The sequence below is a fragment of the Sinocyclocheilus rhinocerous genome, unplaced genomic scaffold (assembly GCF_001515625.1).
Source record: "Sinocyclocheilus rhinocerous isolate Xijiao unplaced genomic scaffold, SAMN03320098_v1.1 scaffold62, whole genome shotgun sequence".
Lineage (NCBI taxonomy): Eukaryota > Metazoa > Chordata > Actinopteri > Cypriniformes > Cyprinidae > Sinocyclocheilus > Sinocyclocheilus rhinocerous.
The window spans coordinates 2621760-2629484 of NW_015656585.1; the positions used below are offsets into that span (position 1 = coordinate 2621760).

The 7725-nt window shown below is 38.1% G+C and overlaps 1 long non-coding RNA gene across 1 annotated transcript in view; it reads left to right on the top strand.

The window, feature by feature from the left end:
• LOC107720229 (uncharacterized) overlaps positions 1-3202 on the top strand; it is a 12113-nt gene extending 8911 nt beyond the window's left edge. The window contains exon 3 of the long non-coding RNA XR_001637595.1: positions 2937-3202. This is a non-coding gene — a long non-coding RNA (uncharacterized LOC107720229). The remainder of the gene's footprint in view (positions 1-2936) is intronic.
• The last annotated feature ends 4523 nt before the right edge of the window (positions 3203-7725 follow it).

The following is a 7725-nucleotide window of genomic DNA, read 5'->3' on the forward strand; positions in this document are numbered from 1 at the left end:
ACTATCCTAGGTTTTGCCCATTTGTCAGTAAGAATTTTTTACTCATTTAAAACACAGTCAAATTTAATATGCTCCCTTATTCTTTTATATATTTTAATTAGTGGTGTCAAAATTAGCGCGTTAACGCAGGTGATGAATTTTTTCAGTTTAACGCGTTAAAAATGTTTAACGTAATTAACGCAGGGGTGAGGCTAGGGTTGGCTACCCCACTCACAACTGCTGCTTCTGTCACTTTTTCTCTTGACAAGAAGAGCTTTTATTCAGTCGCAGAACGACTGAGAACAGGAGACTTTCCAGACGCGCACTCCACTTCACTTCAGCGCCAGGCGAGTCAAGCGAGCACGGAAAAAAAACTGCTCTTCAATTGCACGCACAAAGGCGCCAGCGCGCGCTGTAGCCTGTATCCTTTCATATCAAAGCGCGAAATAAACTACGTGCATGCAATGTCGTGGTCAGTTAAGTCATGAAGTTACCAAAAAGGCGATTAAAGCTGCCTTAAAACTGTGCATGTATGTAATATATTTTATATGAGTCACATTTAAGAACATGTCTCTGAAATGGTTTTCAAAACTGTCCTGGAGCAGCCCAGCACTGTCTCACTCATCTAACACACCCGATTTAACTCGTCAGCTCATTAATAAAGACTTTAAGACCTGAAGTGGGTTAGAAAAGGTAAAAAGAGTCAAGAGAAAATATGATGCGTGTCAATTTCTAATTTGAAGATTGAATGTGAAACTATTGCAATATAAAAGTATATTTGAAAACTTGAATGTTAGGTGGGATTAATCGCGATTAATTTCAGAAAAAATGTGTGATTAATTAGTTATTTCTTTTAATCGATTTACAGCACACACATATATATATATATATATAATTTAATAGTGATAGCAATGATACTTTGTATAAATGTCCTCTGCAGTAGATAACTTTAATTCCAAAAATATAGCACAAATATTAAGTATATATTTCAAGTTTTTCAGCCACATTGAATTTACATTATCATACAAACATAAAAACACTGTAAACTGTAAAAATGAGTAACAACAATTTAAAGAAGACAGTCATAAAGAATAATGGATAAGGTCAAAGGTAATCACCAACAGTATTTCAATTTGGATGTCAATTCATAATCTGAATAGTTAAAAATGGCTATTTAAAAGTCTGTCCACTATAGTAGATGTCACGCAAAGGCATAACATATAAATTAAATACATATATTAAACAGCAATTAAATAACACTGTCTATTGAGTCTGAAACGACAGTCCTACTATCATGAAATGTAACACCAGCCTTAAAGCAGAGAGAGCGAGCTGAAGTTACAAGCACCTCTGGCATATAAAGGTTATAAATGTAAGGTGATGGGGCAGCGATTGGTCGAGATTAGAGCAAAAGCCAATGTAAGAAGGACATATAGAGACAGTCACAGGGTCTCACACTTTCGTCAGCCCTGGCATGAAGAGTAACGGGAGCGCCCGGTTCTATTCCATGTCCTTAACGGGGATAACAGCGTCCACTTGTCAACAGGGCCTACTTCTCATTACACCAGCCTCACTGAGCCTCCACTGCGCCAGTGAAATCTGTCACCAAAGTCCAGCACCAACGGCAATCCAAATTGAAAAACTCTGCCATGAGTAGCGGGGAGTAGGGGGTGACAGAGAAGGAGGGTGAGGGAAGAGGAATGGGGAAAAAAATCTGGTCATCAATTGCTGGCAACAGATCGCAGACGAAGATTATTGGAAGGCAACATTGCAGCAGATGTCTGATGACTGTATATTAACCTGCTTCCTGCACACACTGAACATCCAAGCCCAGATCGTCCTAATGTCAGACTGTGAGGCCTTGTCCTGCGCAATAGGAGGAACTCATAATCCATGAGGGGGAAAAAATGAAGCTACGATTTGTGCAGCAGCACTGCTGATTAGTTGGACTAACTGCGCTGGCAGCGATGGAGTCGTTCCAAGCCACAACACACAAAAACCAGTGGGCTGCCAGCAAATGTCCCTCTGTTCGGTGTTGTAATTGGGCTCACACCGGACTATGAGAGGTACTGTAGTGTCAGCCATCTTGAGAGGCTATCGAAGTGTGTACGTGAATGTTGATGCTTTTGGGCAGTGGAAGAATTACAAATGACAACCACAAAAAATTATAATAAATACAATATAAAAAGCAAATACAAAAATAATTATTTAAAATAATATATAAAGAAAAATGTATAAGAATAAGGTTTGGAACGGGGGCACAAGCACTTACAGTATAGTAAAATAGTAAATGATGGTGCTATGGATCAAGTATTGTTGCACTATAGCATACAATGTATATAATGTATAGTACAATTCAGAGAACAAATTTCTTGCAGAAGCATATGTGGTGAGGATTCACTAAAATAGGTGCCGGATCCGAATCCTGCTTGTTTTCCGACACAAATTAGGCCCTGAGCAAAACATTTGCCATATGGGAGCATACATAGTCCAAACCTATCCCAGAGTTCCTTTGCAAAGATCCTCAAGGACAAATTCAACACTGAAATTAATAAAACAGATTGTAGACCCCCAAATCTCCCTTAAACAGTTCTGGCATGACCAATGAGGTTTTGGAGGATTCTACACAGCCAAAATGCAGGTTAATGAAATACAGGGGTACCCCACTATATTTTTTTTCCAATTCTAGTCATCTCATGACAAATGTTCAACTCGATATCACAGTTTTATTTATTTTTATGAAATTTAAATGGATGAAAAATGCTTTTTCTTGACCCCCAAAGCAGTGGGGTTAAATTTACAGTATGATTCCTTCATCTTGTCTGCAAACATCCTCCATCTATTCACCATCCACACCCAAACTCTAAGGCCCTGGATCGAAGCAATCTGAAATACAAATCATCCCTTCCCAATCATCTGAGCATTACAGTATTTGACCCATTTAACGGGGGGGGGAGATAAACATGACCTGGGATGATACGGCTGGCAGTGAGTGAAAAAGGGCTGTAGGAAGCAGATGAGAAGGGTTGGGAGCCCTAAGCTGCTCCACATCTGGTGTTGTATTAAAGGCATATGGGCCGCCCCAATCAGGCCTGATGGGGGTGATGGATTTCAACCTCTGGTTTCAACCTCAGAGGATTTCAACCTCTGGTTTTCCAGCACTGCGTCATGACAGACAAGCCAGCAAGCTGTCAACAGTCTGGTCCAGAGCAAGGGATGAAGATGGCACACTATGAAAATATGAAGTCAGACTGTGTGAGTGACAAAACGTTGCACATTCAGGAGCTGCTGCAGGCTTGTCATAAAAATATCACTTTGCTTTTATGTTTTACAATAATTTCACAATAAAGGCCTGATGCCCACAAAACAAGAATAATTTGTATATTTTATATACAATTCAACTGATAAATAAAATAAAATAAAAACCTATAATAATAATAATAATAATACATCGATTCAGAGTTGTTTAAAGTGAATTTAGGCATCACAATAATCTACAGCTTGAAAATAGATATTTATTGTGAGATTAGCTAAAGATTATATTTAACACTGTTATTAAATTATTAATGTTTTTAAAGATGGGAGTGTCAGGGTAAATAAGAATGAACTACTAAATACCAAATATTGACAAATAGCAACATCATCATCATCATCATTATTATTATTAGTTTATTTATTTGTTTGTTTGAACACCATATCAGTAAATTCATGGCAACATTAACAGTATAATTTCAATACATTTACAATAATATAACATTTTCTTAAGCAATCACTATACAAAAACATGCAGGTAACAACAACAATACTGATAAAAATCATACAGAATCTTTCAATTTAATAGTGCTGTCAAGTTTTTGTTTACATAATATATGTGTGTGTGTGTGTGTTGTGTATATACACACACACAGCATATATTTTGAAAATATTTACATGCATTTACATGTATAAATTTATATTCATACACTTTATCATATATAAATATATTTAATATATAAATGTAACATTTGTATTAAATATATGCATGCATGTGAGTGTATTTATATATAGATAATAAATATACACCGTACACACACACACATAGTATGTAAACAAAAACTTTTATTTTGGATGTGATTAATCGCGATTAATAGTTTGACAGCACTACAATTTAATCAACAATACAAATTCTAAAATTCTTCCAGGAGAGACCTTTTTAAAAATTTATTTTAGTATATCTTCTGGGTAAAAAACACTGTATTATTGTTATTATTAGTATTTTGTCTTATCTATGGTACCACTCATACCTATAGCCCTGACTATAGGGAAAAACATACAGTATTATATTGATTAATGTTTATAAATATTCTCCAAAAGCCCTCGGATGAACTGAAAATAACTACTTGAGCTTGTGCAGTATGGGTACTGCTTATGGTTTGGTCTCGCCACTCTCAGTTGAACCTTATTACATTCAAATAATGGCCACACAACAGAGGCCATTATATCAAACAGGTGCCAGCAATCAACCACCAATGGAAGTCAATCACTAAGAAGAACAGTGAGGCTCCATTCATAACCTTAAATGCCAATGCAGGGCCAGATCTGGGAATGATCTGACCTTTATCATTCATAATCTGAAAGATCAAACAATGCCTATAGGCTGATTCCAGAGCAGCAACAGCCTTTACTCTGGAGATGACCAAAAACCCCCTCACGCCCCAGTGGTTTTAATTGTCTGGCTTAAGAAGGAAAAGGAATTTTACTTCGGTGTGCAGGTAGAGACAGCGGGGTTGTGTTGAGCTACTTGGGAGGTCTGAAAAGCTGTGCTCTAGTTCTTTTCATGTGAATGGGGCTTAGCCATTGAGGGGTGACCCCGTTGAGCATGTCATGGGGGTGTAATGAGGTCAGTTTACAGGTTGGGCGGCAGGTAATCCTTCGTTCATTACAGGCCCACTCGGTGGCTGTTGGGGAGGAAAAAAATCAAATGGCAGCGAGCTATAGAATAGAAGTAGATTGTATGTGTGTACAGGGCCAGGAACTTAATAACACTTGATTCAGTATGAAAGGAAACCCAGAGCCACCCGTGAAGAAGCGGCCCGGATGTGAGGGAGGGCCGTTAGTGGCAGGAGTTTGGTGTCAGAGAACAAGACAAGCTTTGTACCAGCTTTAAGAAGCAAATTAAGAGAGAGCGATGCAAGCTTACTGACTCTGAAAGACTGAGTGAAGAAACACCTGGTGATCAATAGAGCTTAGAGAGCCCCATGAAAATAGAGCGCATATAGAGCAATAGAGCCCCATAAAAGAGCCAGAGTAAGACCAGTGAGGTTACATTTGGAACTACCACACTCGTTCACACAATCAAACAAGTGGATCTGAAACAAATGAGTGAGAAAGTTATTGGAAATGCAGTTAAAATATGGAATTTATATATTCAGAATATTGGGGCATTCAAGTCTTGTCGTAAAGAAATGCACATGAACATCACCACAATGCTGGAATTATAAATGGGAAACTCAGAACTTTCTTTAAGCCCAAGGTTTTAGAGTTGAAGGTGTGTCAATTAGAAAATATGGGTGACTGAATACATACTATCTGTATTGTCCATAAATGTGTTGAAGTGAATGAAATAATTTTTATTGACAATTTGCATGTACAAAATACGACAGCATTGCAAAAACATACGTGCACATTTTTATTCATTATTTTATACAAGTAGAGTTACAAAAATTGCTACATTTTATTTTAAGAAAAAGATACATTGCGTTTGAACATACCTGACATTGTAACTACAGCGCCACTAGTAAACAGAAATGATAGAGGAGGAATAACAAATACATCATGCGCCATGTTCAGTGAGGGAAAGCATTTGGATTTGGATTTTAGCATCTCCAGAGGTAGGTGGAGCTTGACAAGACTTTTGCAATATGCAAACTGTGTAAAGGAACACTACAAACGCAAGGAATCACACTGAACCCTGAACACTAATCAACCAAAGCTGAAAGAACAAAAACCTCCAAGTAGCAACATTCTGGTCTTTTTTTCCAAACCTCCATCCTACTCTAAGCAGGCTAAGAAAATTACTTTAGAAAATGTCAATAGCCGACTTCATTCTGAAACATCTGTGCTCTTAGAGCATCATTTATAATGACGTCTTTCAGTACGCAATTCACAGTCAGGCTTAAATGGCATTTTGTTTCAGAATATGGAGTTGACTAAACTAAGATAGGAAAAGAAAAAAAAAAACTTTCAAGATTTATATTTTATATTCAGTGGGTTTTTTTCTTGAGACCTATTAAACTGTCTATCGCAGACAAATCGATTCCCATAGACCAGAGTAACAAGGCCGACACCAACTAGTTTTCTTTTAGATACCTAGTGTCCTGCATGTCTTTTGTGATGAGTTAAGGCCCGTTCACACTAAGGACGATGACTATAATGATAGCAATTACTGTAACATTTTAATACTCATTCTGATTCTGTTAGAAAGGACGTCCACACAACAACTTTAACATAGTGTACAGAAGTACAATGTGTCAGGTTCTCAGAGACTTTGCTAAGGTAAAGAACCCTGAAACATGACCCCAACTTGATAAGAATCACAAGCTGTAGAATTTTTTTTTTAAATAAGGTTTTATAGACAGATAGGTTCAGAGTGACTCTTGAGGGACCAGCATCACTTTCTCTTGTGGTTGTTTGAAGAATTTATCTTCCAGGATCTGGCAGCAAGTTTTGGGAGGTCATTTTAAGTCCATCTCCTACCCTGAAAGGTCCATCTTGCTCATTGTTAGTAGCAGCTCACACCACGACTCCCTCGCCACCTTGCTGTTGTCTGACTAGAAATGATGCTGGTACCTCAAGAGTCACTCTCAAGCGATCTGTCCATAAAGCTTTTCATAAAAATCACAACACTTCAGCTTGTGAGTCTTTTTAAGTGAGGGTCATGTTTCAGGATTTCCTGCCTTAGCAAAGTTTCTGAGAACCTGACACCTTGTACTTTTGAAGAGTCCATGTAGTTTGCACTTCTGGAAAACGGTGGCACTAGAGACTAAAGTGTTCCTGATGGTTTAATTAAATATATGAAGGTGTGTTTGCACTGAAAAGACAAAGACTCCGACTTAAATTCTCATGCTGTGATTTCAGTGCATTTCAGCAAAAGTGGCACAACTGTTTACGATTTATTTTTCCTCGAACATGTGTCTTGTGTCCGTTGTCTACTGCTATTCAAGAACCACAAAAAATTCTGTTCCCCTGCTACATGATAAAGGAATAAACCCAGGCTAATGAGCAGAATCTAGATCTCTCCTTAGGTCCCCAACCTTGCTTCTCCTCGTTATTAGAGGAGTTGAACTGAGAGGGGCGAGCACGATCGACACTCTGACCTTTGCAGCTGTTGAACGTGACCCTGAGGTTACGGTATGGTCGGGTTCAGCTGACCCGGTCAGACGCAGTTGGTAATAACAAGCATAGCAAGCTGACCCGGCCTGGGAGAGCACTGTCTGAGGCAATTATAGTCAGGCTGTGTGAAACACGGAGCTTGTTTGGAGTAGTATATAGCTAAATTATTGTCTCTTTCACCTGTCTTTAGTGAAAGGATGAGCGAGTGAGGGATTTAGTGAGAGAGCTAGAAATCCTGTTTTGTTATTGAGATGTTCACGCTGACAGTGTAGATATGAATTCTGGATGTAGTTATAACAGAACATACAGGCACAAAAACAATTCCTCCCTGAACTCCTGATACTGCTAATATAAAAAAAATAAAGATACTAAAAT